General features: G+C 42.0%; 1 protein-coding gene across 1 annotated transcript in view; it reads left to right on the top strand.

The window, feature by feature from the left end:
- The first annotated feature begins 12,331 nt into the window (after nucleotides 1–12,331).
- The window catches only part of UGT8 (UDP glycosyltransferase 8), a 41,569-nt gene continuing 36,669 nt past the window's right edge, over nucleotides 12,332–17,231 (top strand). Inside the window, exon 1 of the mRNA XM_088523994.1 lies at nucleotides 12,332–12,375. The gene's annotated coding sequence lies outside the window, so the exon portion shown is untranslated. The remainder of the gene's footprint in view (nucleotides 12,376–17,231) is intronic.

Here is a 17,231-nt window from a genome sequence, read left to right as displayed (position 1 = left end):
GTACAGGGTGATAGACACTTAATTGAAATTAAGTCACTAAAGACTCAAAAGCCAGGAAACTACAGAAGAAAAACATTTGCGTGAGAAGTTACAAAATGAAATTCTGTAAAACGCTTGCATCAGGACAGGACTTCAGAGGAAGTAGACAATTTCTGCATTGAGCCATCGTGCTGCTGCTTTTCCTCTGCCTTTATCAGAGATTAGGACCAATGTGTTTGTCAGCAGTTATCTGACCCCCCGCCTTTTTTTTTTTTTTTTTTTTTTTTTTTTTAATTCTGTCGAGTTTGGGTTTCCCTGGTAGTCCAGGAACAGATAGGATTACACAATAATTGACTGTTCCTGAGTAGAGGTTTCAGCAGTATGTAGAAAATAAATTATTCTCTTGTTCCTGATTTCATTTCAGGCACAGCAGAACAGAGCTCATATTTCCTGATTCTAGTTGCCAAGTACTCCAAGTAGAAAATAAGATCAACTATATACATTAGCCCACCTACAGTTAGAGACTTATTTTATAAGTCAGGAGAAGAAAATGTGTGAGACTTCTTTAAAAAATTAATATACAAACTACATTAGCCAAGTTGGTTTATCAAAAATTAGATTAAGATAGTTTTACACATGGCATCTAAGATTCCTACAGGATTACAAAACTGCCTAAGTACAAAATTATAGGAAAGCAAATTATTTTCAAGAGAGCAGTTAGAGAATAGATGAAAGAAGGAAAAAAAAAGTTGGCATAATGTTATTCAGGATGTGAAGGGGATACCACATATTTTGATAGTCCACCATATTATTCTCCATTGTTTAATATAGATTTTCCAGACTTAGCTCCTACAGATCAGCATCAAACATACATGTTTTATTTGTTGAAATATCATTTATTCACTTCACCTAATTCTCTTGTTTTAATACACTTGTCTATCATTATGCTATTCAGATTCATATTAAAACTGTTAAGTATAAGAAGTCTAAAGGTTATAAGTAATTTTTACAGGTTGTTTGGCTTCTACTTTGTAAGGACTATTAGACTGCTGTCTAATTTTGAGATATGGAAATGGTTCCTAATATTCTTAGAAGTTTCCTTCCCAAAATTGCTCAGGTGTTTAGCTTTCTTCCTAGATACAAAGTACTTAGAACAAATAAAGTAGTACAGAAATAATGTTTGAACAATCATTTATTTGGAAGAAATTGCAAGGTCACTCATACAGGAGGGACAATGTAAAATTATACAGAAGGTATTCCAACAGAGTAATTGCAAAATAAAAACAAGAGACAGCCTTAATTGTGAAAGGCTAGAGCCTCTAAAGGGGATTTTGGTGGTCCAGATCATTGATCCATTCCTTCAATTCAAACAGAGGAAACAACATACTGTGATGCCTACAACACATAGATGTGATAAAGGAAGACAGACTAGTATTTGGTACAAGATGCATAGAGGCTATTGCAACGTTGAGAAGAGACCTGACAATCTACTGAACATAATCTGACATGGCTACTGGAGCTGATTAAGGGCAAAGAAGGTAGTAAATAGCTCACAGGATGTACAGAAACATCTAGAGATGCAACAGGGACAAAGAGATTCACTTAGGGTGACTATTGCTTTGGAAGTTGAGGAATATTAAGGATGACATTTCTGGAAAGTTTCCCTCTCTAGATAAACCATCTAAACATCTAAAATATCTAAATGGAGGATAAGAAGGTGCTCAGGAGTAGCCAGAATGGATTCAACAAGGGCAAATCATGCTTGACTAACCTGATAGCCTTCTATAATGGAATGACTAGTTGGGTAGATGAGGGGAGATCAGTGGATGTTGTCTATCTGGATTTCAGCAAGACTTTTGGCACCATCCCTCACAACATCCTCTTGGGCAAGCCTCGGAAGTGTGGGTTAAATGAGTGCACAGTGAGATGGATTAGGAACTGGCTGGATGGCAGGGCCCAGAGAGTGGTGATCAGCGGTGCAGAGTCTAGTTGGAGGCCTGTGGCTAGTGGGGTCCCCCAGGGGTCAGTCCTTGGTCCAGTCCTGTTCAATTTATTCATCAATGACCTGGATGAAGGCACAGAGTGCTCCCTCAGCAAGTTTGCTGATGATACCAAACTGGGAGGAGTAGCTGATACCCCAGAGGGCTGCGCTGCCATCCAGAGGGACCTGGACAGACTGGACAACTGGGCAGTGAAAAACCTCATGCAATTCAACAAGGCCAAGTGCAAGGTCCTGCACCTGGGGAGGAATAACCCCAGACACCAGTACAGGCTGGGGACCGACCTTCTGGAGAGCAGCTCTGCAGAGAGGGACCTGGGTGTCATGGTGGATGATAAGTTGACCATGAGGCAGCAGTGTGCCCTCGTGGCCAAGAAGGCCAATGGGATCCTGGGGTGCATTAAGAAGAGCGTCTCCAGCAGGTCGAGGGAGGGGATCCTGCCCCTCTACTCAGCCCTGGTGAGGCCACATCTGGAGTATTGTGTCCAGTTCTGGGCTCCACAGTACAAGAGGGATGTGGAGCTGCTGGAGAGAGTCCAGCGCAGGGCCACAAGGATGATCAGGGGCCTGGAACATCTGCCCTATGAGGAGAGGCTGAGGGAGCTGGGCCTGTTCAGCCTGGAGAAGAGAAGGCTGAGAGGGGGCCTGATCAGTGTCTATAAGTACCTCAAGGGAGGCAGTGAGGAGGATGGTGCTGGTCTCTTTTCAGTGGTGGTCACTTATGGAACTAGAGGAAACAGCCAGAAACTGAAACACCAGAAGTTCCACAGGAACTTAAGGAAAAGTTTCTTGTCAGTGAGGGTGACAGAGCGCTGGAACAGGCTGCCCAGAGAGGTTGTGGAGTCTCCTTCTCTGCAGATCTTCCAAACCCGCTTGGACGCAGTCCTGTGCCACGTGCTCTAGGTGACCCTGCGTGTGCAGGGGGGTTGGACTAGATGAGCTCTAGGGGTCCCTTCCAACATCAACGATTCTATGATTCTATCATCTTCTGCTGATTTTTTGTCGTCAGTGGTGTTTTCCATATGGAAATAATATTTGCAAGATGAAACAGACATACAAGTGAGGGCTTTATCTGCAATACCCAGCATGAAGATGTGCGAGTAGCTACTTAGACATTGGGAAACTTCTTTCTGGCATGTTGCAAGTACACCGGCTGACTTAAGCATTTTTTCCAGCACACCCAATGCAAGAGCAATAACAAGATTAGCAGGCATTGCTACACAACGTCACCCAACTACGCCAAGGAATTTAGTGATAGAAATTGCTACCTTACCTAATCATTGCAAGGAGTTCGTCAGATACTCTTTGGCACTTAAAAATACTCTATTCCCTTCATGAGCTGCCGCCTCACCTTGGCAGCTTTGCTTCGTATTGTTGGATTATTTCATTTCACATCAAAAGTGACTGTCCCCTATTTCTCTTAGCTTTGGTATATAAACAAGTCAATATATTTATATTAAACAATTGCAAGGAGCTGGAACTTGGAACCTTTGCCCTTTATCCCTTGTAAAGGTCTTAGCAAGATGACTAAAAAGGTTCTGTTCCATTTTCTTCTCTTGGATTTAATAACTCTTTAATCAACAATTCAGGATTGAAAGGAACCTCTTAAATAGATTTCACTACCCTACTGTTACAGAAACTCTGTCCTACACTGCCTTTCACAGACTTATCAAATCTATGAAAACCCAGTGTATTTTTATGACAAACGTAAGAGACCCAAAAGGTGGGGCTCATTACTTCTTTACTAAATAGAGCCTATAACCAGACATCCAGAGCACTGACCCAGGAGACAGAAAATATATTCAACGTCGCATTGAAGAAAGGACCCAAGCTCCTCTTACACAGGCTCCAACACTGTTTAGGAACTTTTCAGACTCCTGCTTAGGGGTAGCAATTCCACTAAAAGGGCTCTTTTTTCCCCACACACATGCTGTTCCCTCAAGCCAAACTGCAGAAGTGTTTGTGCCAGTGATGCAGCAAACCTAAGCAGAGAACTAACCTGGCCTACAACTAGCAACTACAACAAAAGTTATTTTCTAGGTAAATCAGATCTGATCCCATCCCTCAAGCATACAAATAACTGTGCAATTTGAATAGAGAATTGCACAGAAAGACTCTGCAGAAGCCACACAGTCAGTAAACTTGGTTTAACAACAGTGGTAACTCACTAAGTGAATGAGTATGTTGAGCTATGCAGCTTATCCACAAGCGGACAGGTAAAGAAGCTTAAGTTCTTCCAGAAAGACTCCATACCACCCCACCCCCCATTTCTTCCTGCTCTTGTTATCTTGTTATAAAAGTATCAAAAACAAACTCATGACAAAAGCACAACTCTGAACTGTAGCCTTGATAACGGCAAATCAGGCATCTAGAGCTTGAAAGGGAAGAATTTAAGATACAACTTTCATGTTTCCCTTTTGGGATTACTCAGTAAGTTTCCATTTGTGTTGGGTAGAACTCCCTCAACCTCCATTAAACCATGAAAAATTTCATAGGAACAGAAAATTAATCATTTTCCTTCTCAGAGAGAAGAATTTATACCCTGGAATGTGATGGCCATGTCAGTTTTGTTTAACTAGAGGGTTTTTCTTGACATTACAAGAATAAAAAGCAGTTTCAGGGAGACAGAAACTAAGGTGGTGGTTATAAACATTTATTTTTACCATTTTTTCTATATTTTGTTTGAGCTATTATTACGCAAACAAAACATTCACTGAAGAAAAATGAAAATTATTTTTAGCATGCAGCCCACAGAGACTTCCCTAAGGTAGTCAGCAACCTTGTGCACACTCGCAAGGTGCTCAAATGATTTGCCCTTTCCAGGCCTGTATTCTTAAAAAATGTATTCAGAAAATGAAAAAGTCATTTTAATTTAAAGGAGACTTGTGTTAAGCATTTGACCAAAAATAACTTGAAAGACAAAAACATGAATGTTTGAAGATCATAGCCCTTACAAATGGAAAGGCAACAGTGAGCCCAGTATGGCTTCTTCATCCCATCTTACCTCTCAAAACAGAATGAAAAAGATAATCACCCACCTGCATGAGAATATCAACGTGAAATACCATTTCAAGGACATTCATAAGCATTTATTATTTCAAGCTTTTTGCCACATTAAGGCTATGAATGCCCTTTATAATGCACAAAACCAAACTCATACACTGTTGCCAGTTACCCCAGGATTGAATGACCGGTTACCTCTCAGCTACCCGCTTCCCTGCGCCCCTCGTGCGTCTCTTCCCGTGACGCTCTTTGCCACCCCGTTGCCTTTCAGGTGACGTAAGGAGAACAAACAGGATGCAGAGCATTTGTGGGTTGGAGGGGTTTTTTAGTAGTTGGGGCAAGATGATGTTCTCGTCAATGAGAAATGATGCAAGTATCAATAAATACTGCTGGAGTAACACATTCTTTGGGTGTTTTGGTGCCTGCTTTTCCATCTAACAGCAACATTTGGGAAGGCTAGCCAAGCACTGACAGTCATCACATTAAGAGCTGTACGCTACTACTACCTTATGTTTTTATATTATAGTAGCATTTTATATATAGTAGCATTTTATAACTCGTTATTTAAGTTTAACAAGCTAATAAAAGCAAGCAAGCAAGCCTCCTTAGGTTACAGACTTTGAACATGAAGTTTTGCGGTATCTTTGGATATTTAAACATAACAAAAGACAAACACCAATATCTGCTACATGCCCTTTTTCCTCAAACTTGTAAATAAAATCATAGGCTCTTACCTTCTTTTAAGAGGCGTAAGGCTGGCCGTAAATGGCATTATTTGCATAGAGTTTGGAAATCTGAAAAATAAGCAATTTGATTTGTAAATAATAAAGCATTTTAATTGCAACTAAAAATACATGCTGAAGCTAATCCTTGAACGAGGTTAAGTCCTTACAGACATTATGCAAATTTATGGGAAGTAGCTTGGTCAAAGATATAACAATCATTCTGTACTTGAACCTTCATCTGAACAACAACAACAATTTTTCAGCTTTTGGCTGTAACTTCAATTTCTCCAGAATTCCAAATAAAAAAAGAAAAAAAGGTTGAAACTCAAAACAAAGAGATAACAGTAATTATAAGTAAAACCTTAAGCAAGATTTTTCCTTTACAGTTTTTTTTCCTTCTTAAAGCACATAACATCAAAGTCCTAACACAAACATGAATCTTGCTATTTTTACATTTCTTTTAAAAAGCATGATAAGGAAGAGTTTATTGCATATTTAAAAAAACAACTTGTGCAATATCGGGAGTAGCAGTAAAATATTAATATTAAGCTTGTTAATACTGATGAGGAGAGTACAGAAGGTTACACAGACTTTAAACTAACTTCACAAAGTGATAGCTTAATGGAAAACAAATGAACAACAAAAAAAAAAAATCACCAAAACAGATAACATAAATAAAAAAACTACATAACTGCCAGATACATAAACCCTTCTGAGTACTTCTTGCCTACTAGTTACATTTCAGCTTAATTCTATACCACCTTAATAGCTTAAAGTTTTCAGACACATGCAAACATACACTTTAATTTTCCATAGCTCAAATTTCGTGAAAACGTTTTTACCTACCTTTATTAACGCTAGGAAAAAACAGGAGTCTAAAAATATTTCAACAATAACCTCGCACACAAAAATCTATTTAAAAGGACACCAAACTAGTAAGGAAAAAAAAAATCAATTCATGAGTTTATATACTCTCTACAAGAAGAATTTGAGAGCCACCCACACACAAAAAGAAGTCCACATTGGGTAGACCAGGTTTTTCTAGGCTTCCGTTTTGCTTCCGGTAATAGCAAAAGAAAAAAAAAAAAAAAAAAAGCACTTCAGGGAGGGGGGTAGCAGGGCAACTCCCCATTACCCCCTTAGCACCTCCACCTGCTGCATTTGGAAAGTTAAGGGTAGAAACCTGCCCTTCCTATCCCTGCGTGGGCTTGTGGGCCATGAACCTCCTTAATCCCTTTCTGCACCTGCTCAAATTGCCTGTCTCAAAACTTCCCGTGATAACAAAATTCAGAAGTTTGCAAGTTTGCTGCCTGCTTGTTGAGAAGTTTTCTTTCTCTCTCTCTCTCTCTTTTTTTTTTTTTTTTTTTTTTTCCATGTTTACACCTCCTAGTGGTTCTTGGATTACGGATTCTGGTGAACAGCAGCTCAGCATCTACCTTCTTTACCACCTTAAATGGTTTTATAAAACTTCATCGTATCTTTTCTCAGCTTCCTTCTTTCCTTACTAATAGGGAAACTCCCCTAAGAAGGCAGCTACTCCATGTCCTAAATTACTTCTAATGATCTTCCCTGTACCTTCTCCCTTGGCCTTCACAGTGGAACATAATAAAGTGGCACTAATGTCTTTCAGAACACAGAATGGGAAAGTGTTATGGCCCCATGGCTAACAGATAAGCACAAGAAAAATCTCTGCAGAAAGTCAGAGAACCGCCAGAGCATCAATAACAGAAGTTGACATCTTACAGCTTTGTAGTGATTCCTTCCTCTTTTGTTAATATTGATGTTTGAGGAAAGAGAACCTCTGTTTTGTAAACATGCACTGAGAGCACCTGTGGCTGCTTCACAAGTTTATCCTCTTTACTGCAAAAAACTGCTACGAGAAGTCTTGTGTTCTGCTACTGCCATGCAACAATTCATTAGAAATGACCATTTAGTGCTTCCAAGATCCACCAAATACTGTGTGATCATATAGTTGTTATTTGCTGTTGGAAAGCACCGCTCACAGCTGTAATATACAAGTTTTGTAGAACAATGCAGGTAGAATAAATGTCACTATTGTGATAGCATTGTGCATGTGAGATAATAAGGCCAATAGTTGCTATGCTAAAGGTAAACTCTTCTGTTGTGTTTATGTGGATCTGTGAACAAGGTCACCAGATGTGGCAAGTACATGTGGAAGAGGTGGTTGTCTAGTAAACACTCCCATTACATTAGATAATCTACATTTCAGATTAATTCCATCTGGCAAATTAATATGGCAATAAAACTAAATACCTATTTAAATAAATCAGTTTGGCTGTTTATGATCTCATCCCAAATAGCTAGCATTTTATTTTAAGTGAATTATAAGGAGGGCTATGTTTCTATTTTGTTCTCAAGAAATTCTTAAAATAAGCACATGCATAGTCAAAACAATCAATTCACTAGAAAACACTAAGAACTGCATGTGAATCATCATGACCCAGAAATCTTAGAAATGAGTATTTCTTTTGCTAACTGACTAGTGCAAATCAGAAAAAAAGGACAAGTATATAGCCTTCAATTTAACATCATTCAGTCCAATCAAGCAGCTTTGAAGAAACACAAATCTGCAATTAACAACGTACTCTCTCCCTAGCCCTGTGAGAGTGATAAAGAACTGCAGTGGAAAGAAATCACAGATTAGCAAACAGGAAATGGTGGTCTCCAGCCGCTGCATCTTGCTGTACCCCTTACAATAGCACTTTCATTCAACAGAGGCAAGTTTTACATTGCTCAGAGAAACATTTCATGTCAATATGCTTTTTATAGCATTCCTTGTTCCCCAGTTAGTAAAAAGAGTTTTGTTATCATGAGCATCCGACTTAAAAAACAAAATAAAGAAATCCCTCTCCTGAAAATAGTATTAAGCTGTCCTTTTGGACAACAACGGAATATTGTTCAAACACTCTTTCATAATGTTTATTAGCCTTGTAAAATTTTACTGAAAATTAAAAACACTTCATTTTTAGAGCATTTTTACTTCATTTTATTTAAACGTTATCTCCTTATCAGTTTGACATTCTGAGATTCCAAAATCTTTGCAACACAGAAAATTCTGGAGCTTACTGAAGAAAAAAAAAAAGCCATCTGTCAATATTGGCAGTTACATTAAAAAAAAAAAAACACTTTGCATTACACACACTTTTTACTTTGAAAATTTCATTCATATATCTTAGTGCTAAGACGAGTATAGGGATATCATGGTACTGTTATCAAAATAATAAGACAGGAAATAGAAGTTTGGAACTGTCGTGTACAAGGCATCATCATTCCACAGTAAAATACCACACTAGCTGCCAAGATTTCAAGATAAATTGAGTCTCTAGGAGTGCCCAGTATTTCCTAGAGATGAAAAAAATTGACATAAAATATTTGTTACTATATATTAATAATTATATCATATAATTAATGATTCTAGATTCAATTACTTTGGAAAGTGATTGTGATACGGACCCTTAGAAGCCTCCCTGTTCAGACTGCACTTGTATCTCTGCGCTTAAGACTTATACCCAAGCCAGATAATCCATGGTTAGTACATTTGGGGTCTTTATAAAGAACTGATTCATTATAGCTGCCTAGAAAACATAGTAAACTGAGATTATAACAACTGAATGTTCCAGCAAGAAAATACTCTTCCAATCCAAAAGTCAGTCTCTCTGAGAGCTGGAGCTATTCCTTCCCTAGAGACATTCAAGTGCTGGAAGCATCATCATTGCCACAGGTTACGGGCTGTTGCCTGTTAAGGAGACTGACTTTCAGAATGAAGGGTTAGATGGGCGATTCAATAAAACCTAAACCCAGGCAGTAAGGCAGTGTCTCTCAGACATACAGAGCTCTGAGGCCCTGCAGCAACCATGTCAATACATTGAGATTTGCCTCTGCTAGAGAACCTGAATCACAGGTGGTTCCGAGTCTGACACACACTGTCTCTTCAGGGCCAGAAAGAGCACATCAGTCCTCTTACAGCGCCAGTCACAAGGAACAGATCTCCCAAGTCCCAGGTTTAACACGCTCTGGCCACCCTTCCCCTGCAGCGGGTTTGGATCCACATCCTGTGACACACCTCGGGTCCTCTGGCAATTGACCCTCTGGAAGCAGCCGGTGTGCTCAACACTGACAGCTCAGCTCTGTAAGGCGCTCTTGCTGCTTGAGCTGCACTTTTAACCCTTTCATTGCCCTGACGCAGACTGAAATGCAAATTTCACATATTCTGTCATAATCCACCTTTCTGTTAAGTCTGCATCATTCCTTTATTGCTCATGCTTGTAATAACACTAGGTACTGTATATATTCCCTTAACCAAAGAAAATTATCACCTTTGAAAGAAATGCAAAATTGTTTAATACAAAATTATACACAGATGGAATTTGAAATAGGAACAATTTTGTAATGGACTGGACAAACACATGCACTTTGAGTCAGAGTATTTGCTAACAAGACCTCAAATTTACGTGGGCTTCTGGTATTGTGGAAATCACTCGAGCATTTCTATGAGAGCTCACTACATCATATTAAAATAAATTCACACTGTTATGAAGCAGCCATTAACTCTGAGCACATTTAGTAAAATGTTTTATCTGACCTATGCTGTTCTGCCGAAGACGGGAGACTGGGAAGGCAGAACATTAATAAAATCCAGCAACTGTGACTTGCTGACAAGAAAGGTGTAAGCTGTGGTGATGAATACTGAAGGTCCTACCAATAACATTCTCCCCTTTACTATTAAAGTATTAAGTAATTTATAATAACTAAGTCCAAAACATTACCATCATCACAAGACATTATGAGTAAGAACTTCCAAAGAAAGATAGTGGCATTATATTTTATTCAGGCCTACTAGGTAATTTTATTAAAATTCCCTGGGTAACTGCACAAATAGCCACTTTTCAGCTTAATCACTGTGTCAGCAGAAAGTGCTTCAGTAAAGTTGCTCCCTAAGAGACAGAAAGAATGCTCAGAAACTCTCAGGAGATATCAACACATCTCAGGAAAGCCTGAACAAAATTTACACTCAGTTCCCATCTAGTCTTAAACTCTCTATTAACCTAATAGTGGTTCTGCTCTATCTGGAATTACCAGTGTAATAGAAGATAGTAAAGATACTCAGAAGAGTTAAGCTATTACTTAGAGTTAGCATACTTTGCCTACAAGTAAGTAAAAGTTTCAACAGTGGGTCCATATGCCTCAATTCTAGGGCATATAACTTCAGAAACCAGAAGTTATTTAGAAATTCCTAAATACTTACCTCAACGATAATCGTCACTATTAGCGCTGAGGATTTGAGCCTCACCTAAAGGGTAACCCCAAATTTAATCTTAAACAGGTATTATATGGGGCAATAGGACTTGAGAAACTTTAGTGAGTTGTTTCTATGTAGGAAATACAGGAGTTCTTAGAAGACTCTATAACAAATATCATAAAAAGCTTTATGTCTCAAAAGAATTAGATGAATTTGAATAAAACTAAGTTTTCATGTTCTTTTGCAAACCATCCTTACTAAAATGGAGAATGATTTAAACCTTATATTCTGGCAATCTTAAAGGTAGATTAGAAACTTCTACAAATTTCTTATTTTGATGAGTACAGCTTCATCTTTTACTTTTGTTAAAGCACTACCTTTATTTCTTGTCAAGACAGAAAAGCTATTTGAGAAGTCTATTCCCTTACATAAGAGGAAATACTGTTCAATTTGTGACATAAAGCAAGAGGCAAAACGCTGGGATTTTAAGTGTGTGGCAGGGGAGAGGGGAAAGGGAGTTACTTTCAGCTGTGTCTTGTTGTTTCAGCACTGGGATTATGCTTTATTATGCATTAAGTGAAAAAGAGGGAAAAAAAAGAAACACAAAATATCAGTGTGGTATTACCATTAGTGTTTAACCTCTGACAGGTGTTGTTGGCTTTTTTCCAGGAGAACAGCGAGCAGGGAATAGAGAGATCCTGCATTCCCTTCGTCGGCCTTCCCCAGGTGTAGACCAGGGCAGCAGGGAGCCAAATCCCTTTTCCTGCCAAGGGGCAGGAGGAAGGGCTCGGGCAGCGAGCTGGGCAGCGCGCGCGGCCCCGGGCCTCCCCGCCCCGCCCCGCTCAGGTGGGCCCGGCCCCGGGCTCCGCGGGGTCGCGCCCGGCCGCCGCCGGGCCCATTGGCGGAGCGCGGCCGCGTCCCGCCCGCGGGGGCGGGCGCAGGGAGCTGCCCCGCGGGGAGCGCCCGGCGCGCGGGGCAGAGCACGGGGACCTTCTCCGCGGAAGCCGCATCCCGCCGGGGCAGAGCAGCGCCCGTGGTGCGCCCGGCGGGGTGGCCGCGCGGGGGAGCGGAGCGGGCGCAGCGCGGAGTGATGCGAAGTTGAGGAGGACGGAGCGAGCGAGGCTCCCTCCGCTCCCCTCCCCTGCGCTCCGCTCTCCGCCTGCCGCAGGGGCCGCAGCAGGTGCAGCGCAGCCCGCGCCGAGGGCGAGGCGGGCCCCGCGCCGCAGCGGAGGCGCTCGGGCCGCTCGGCACGGAGCCGCGCAGCCCCCGCGCCCGCTCCGCTCCGCTCCAGGGGGCTCCGCTCGTACGAAGAGCGGCGAGCGGCGCCGCGGGCAGCGCGGCGCGACCTGCCCTCGTCTCCCACGCGTCGCCAGGGGCCAAGAGCCGCAGGGACGGCCCTGAAGGGACAGGTGAGAAGGGGGAGCTCCCGGGGCGGCGGGGAGGTTCGGGGCAGGTGGGCGCCGGGGGGTGGCTGTGGCTTCACGTCGCTGCCGTCCTGCTCCCTCCCCGCCCGGTGCAGGGGCAGTCCTGGGCGCCCGGCGTCGCCCCGGCGCGGCGGGGCGGGAGGCAGCGCCATGGCGGGGGCAGCGGCGGGCACCGCCAGCAGCCGCAAGGGGAGCGGGAGGCCGCGGGGCGCCGTGCCCCGCACCGGGGACGCCGTGACCCGGCGGGCGCTGAGGGGTCTCATACCTGCGCCGAAGGGCGGAGAGGAATAAAAGAAAAAGGACTTTGCCTTTTCCCCCAAAGTGGGCACGGGCCGGCTCTGTGGGGGGAGGAGGAATTTTGGGGGAGAGAGGGGAAGCGGGTAACAGCCGCTGTCCTGCCGAGGTGCGCCGGGCCCGGCAGGTGCCCTGAGGCCGCGGCGTGGCTGGCGCTGCAGCGGGCACTTACTGGTGCCGGGAGGCGGGCGGCGGAGGTGGGCGCCGGGCAGGGCGGGAGCGGGGCCGCCGCGCCGCCACCTCTGCGGCGGCCGTTGGCGGCGGCGCGCGCGTTACCTGGCGCGCGGCAGCGCCGCAGGCCCCGGCGCCCTGCGGGCCGCGCTGCGGCTCCGTGCGCGGCCGCCCCCGCGCGATGCCGCCCGGCCGCGGATTGCGAGGAAAATGTCGGCCCTTAGCAGATGCTAGGGGTACCGTCCGCTGTCGCGTACCGTCAGCGTGTGAACAGCTGGCTTCAGCGCAGTGAGGAGTCGTTGGAAATGCGCCCTGTGCCGTGCACAGTTGCTGAAGTTGCCTAGGAATGAGCAGCAGTGGGTAACTTCAATAGTAATTTCTTAAGCATCTCTTCTCCCCCTCACTCCCAAACACATTGAAAGTAGTGTTTTGTTTTTATAATACTTCACTGCTAAGACTAAAAGGATTTTTGGGAATAATTCACATAATATTACTTTTTTTTTTTTTTTGAGACATCTAATCTAAAATTGTGCTTAATTGCATTCCTTATCTGAACCTGCCTGCCTGACTTCCCAAACAGTGGTCAAGACAAGGCCACTTATATTTTTAGCTGAGCTAGTTCTATGGCATCAACACCCTGTAGTACACAATTAATCTTCACTTTTTTGTCTTTTGCATTAGTCAGTGATCCAAACCAGATACTGCGGTGACTTCTTTTTTAAAATACAAACGAGCTCATGTTCAGACCATACTATTCTTTCAGACATGACAAACTCTTGTGAACATATTTTCGTAGAGAAAGTGTGTGAGTTATATGTGCTAGGACGTGAGTATTTGGTCATAATCCAGTGCTTGCATTACGTTGGACTTTTACATGAAATTTACCAGTAACGAGAAGTTTTTAGTGTTTTTTTTTTTTTTGCATGAAACAAGAAAGGAAAATGACTTTCTTATTGTGATATGTGTCTATTAAGTATACAGACTCTAAGGGGAGAATCGTGTTTAAAATATTTTGTGAAATACCCTATTTTTGGAGCACTTAAGGCTCTCGTAAAACACGATTTGGATGGAGAAACTGTGTAAGGAGGCAGAGGTTGGAGCAAGTCTTGAAGATGATCGCTGCCCGTGCGTGGGGGCCGAGACACGTCAACTCAGCAGTGTCCTTGCCTCACCTGTGCACGGGCTGGTGGCAGCTGCATCCACTGAGCAACCATTGCTGCACGGTGGCCTCGTTTTATATGCTGGTGGCAGCTTCTGCTTGTTGAACGGCTGCAAGCTGTTGTAGTTCATCGGTGATGGTTGCAGCCTCCCATTGAATTTGTGCCTGGCCTGTGCTCAGGGCAGGATTTTGTCATAATTCCATTTTGGGAACTTGTAGTAAACATACATGTTTTCGTAGTTGTTTAGGGAAATTAAAGGTGGCACTCCTGATGACATCTGCAGAATGTAATGCCTTGCTTAATATATTTAAAATGCATAGAGGTCTTGTTAAATCAATTTTAACTCTGTTTCTTGGCTCATCTGGAAGAATCCTGTTGGGTTGGTAAGTGAATGCTAAGGAGAGGGATCATGGCATCATACTTAAATTAGTTTGTAAGGAGGAATTAAGGCAACCTGCGTACACTTCCTTATGTTGTAACGTTTGCTGTGGGTTGAGTTGGCGTGTTTCTAGGAATATGTTTACTTCCAGGAATAGGGAAAAAAAATAAATTTACTATTGTCAGAGTTTCTCTTGGTAATTTTTACTGCATGTGCAGGCCTTGCATAAGAAGGTAGTGTTATAAGCCCCATCCATGGATGAGCATCGCTGAGAATAATTTTGTGTCTGTCCTTTCCCTCTGTACTGGCGGAGACTCATACCTACTTCAGAAATGTTCTGCAGTTAGCTATGCCAGTAACTCTCATAAAAGTTCTTGCTCTGACTTGATGGATTTTCCAATGCTCCTCTCAAACAATGAGTTGCGCAGCTCCAGACTTGAACTGCTCTGTATTTTATTGCCTGCACCTACTTTCCTTTTGCTTCGTTGGGCCTTTTAACGCTCTTCTTCCCCCACTGCTGTTTTGCTCGGTCTGCTTCTGTTAGAATAGCACCAAGAATCCAGTTTTGCTACTCCATCTTGAATGAGTCTCTTGTCAATTATTGACTAGAAAATCACACTACAGCATTAAAAGCCATTGAGACATTTGCTGTAAGAACATACTCGAGACGTTTACTAAATGAAAAAGCTTTTCTCTGTACATTCTAAGCCTGACAGAAATGCTTTTATTGCTGTTGTGTAGTATTATATAGGGTGATATTTAAGAACAGAATCGATTTAGTGTTTGAGACATACTGGAGTGTTAGAAAGCATTTGAAATGGCTCATTCTTTTGCTTGGATTTTTTTTGTCCTTTCTTAAAAAAATAAATTCCTTGCTGATAATCTGTAAGAGAATAACTTTGGTCTGAAAATTGTTGTTCTTGTGCAGATCAATGTTATTTATAAATAGGTATCTGAGAGGGTTCTTTCTCCTGTTCCTTCAAGAAGCAAAATATACTAGAACACTTTAAATATACTTCTGCCTGTCTTGAGGTATGTGTCCCCCATCACCAGGGCAGTTATGTCTGGGGTGAAATTCCAGCCCTTGTGACGCTAAAGGGTTCTGGAACTGTTGGTGAAAACGTTTCCAGTGTTTTGTGACCTATAATGTCTGGGGTCCGTATATCTTAAGTACCCAGTGTGTGAGGCACCATGAACACTCTTTTTAGGTAAGGAGTCTTTAAATTCATTTGTAGATTTGTACAGAGTACTTCACAGGAGCGCATCACTATTTTTAATGCAGGTACCTTACCATTTCTTCAGTTTTCTGCTTTGTAATGTTTTCTAATTGTATGTTTAGGATTTTTTGGATGAGTTTTTCCTTTCTTTTGGAAACTTTTGAAATTCGTACTGATTTTAAGAACTTGTCATATAAACTATATTAATTTCTGAATAAGGGAAAGATGACTTAGGGTTTTATGAAATAATTCAACATCTGTTTAGTTATTAGAGACAACACATGTAATCAACTGCACCTGGGATTAAGGGCCACATACAACATCACTGCCAAATGCTGAACCTTCTAGTTTAGGTGTTAAAAAGGTGTGGGGGGAGAGCCCTGTTCAAAAGATGTCTGTCTTCAGAAAAGTTATTTTTAATGGAAAATATATTTGCAAAACATGACATTCTTGCAAACTTGCCAAATAAGCTTAACATAACAGGTATGACTTAGGGGCTAGAAGGCGAATGAAAAACAAGATAGGCATTTGTTTTCTAAGTTACATAGCTTAGGGTTACAAAATGTTGTGATCTCCTATTTGTCACGACTTCCCTTAAGCAGTACAGTTGCTGTCATGCACTTGTGTAATGGAGCAAATACTGTTTTCATTCTTTGCTCTGTGCTGATCTTTTCTCTGAATGGATGGCTTCACAAGAAATCAATAACTTAGATTTGATTTTTTTTTCCTCCCATCTTCAGAATATCATCAGCAGGTAAGAGGAAAACTTAATGGTAAATCTTGGGCCAGCTGCAGGTTCTGAAATGGATTGAAAATGAGCCTCCATGCCCTGCCAAAACAATGTTTAAAGAAAAAAAAAAAAAAAACAAAACAAAGCCATCCCTTGAAGCCTGGTAGAGGTTGTTCTAATGAATTTAAGAGGAGTTAGTAACTTTAAAAGGGTGGATGACCTTCTGAATACCTGAGAGTATTTAAGATACTACGAGTGAAATTGTTTTCACTGTAAATCCACAACCATAGGGTTTAATCCATAGGTGGATTGAGTGGTTAGCTGTAGCACAACCTTCAAACAATGACTTACATCCTTGAAACGAGTTCTGTAATTCATTTCAAAGACTTAGTTATTGCTGTGTTTTATTTAAATACCTTTATAGCTGAGTTGTGTGGGGGTTTCTTTGTTTTCATTTTGCAATTGGAAAAAAAGCTTGGTACCACTTAAACCAAATGAATAAGTCTTTGTAGTTTAGAGTGCTGGTTCTTAAAATACAGCCATTTTGAAGAAGAGTTGTAATAGCTTTCAATAAAAGGTAGAAATATTTGTGTTAGAAAAGCCACCTTTCCTGTGCTCTTATTCACTTACCATTAACTTTATTTTCCAGAGCACTTAATCTCTTTCCAATTCAATGTTTAAATGAGGAGTTTTCAAATTTGTGGAGAAATCAGGTCTTCCCTAGCTTCACTGTGACAAGGATCAAAGCAGCCTATCTGCCTACATGAACCACGCGCGAGGAACAGGAGGCTGGGCCAGAGCCCTGTTCTCCATAGGGAAGAACTTAAACGTGGTGTAGGTGTATGAGTGGCTTGGAGATAAAGCAGGAGGGGGAGCTGGCAAGCCCATGA

The sequence above is a fragment of the Tinamus guttatus genome, unplaced genomic scaffold, assembly GCF_059628265.1.
Source record: "Tinamus guttatus ecotype Peru unplaced genomic scaffold, ASM5962826v1 Tinamus_guttatus_pri_ptg000202l, whole genome shotgun sequence".
Classification (NCBI taxonomy): domain Eukaryota; kingdom Metazoa; phylum Chordata; class Aves; order Tinamiformes; family Tinamidae; genus Tinamus; species Tinamus guttatus.
Note: the sequence above shows the minus strand (reverse complement) of the source record. Positions and strands in the feature narration are given on the sequence as shown.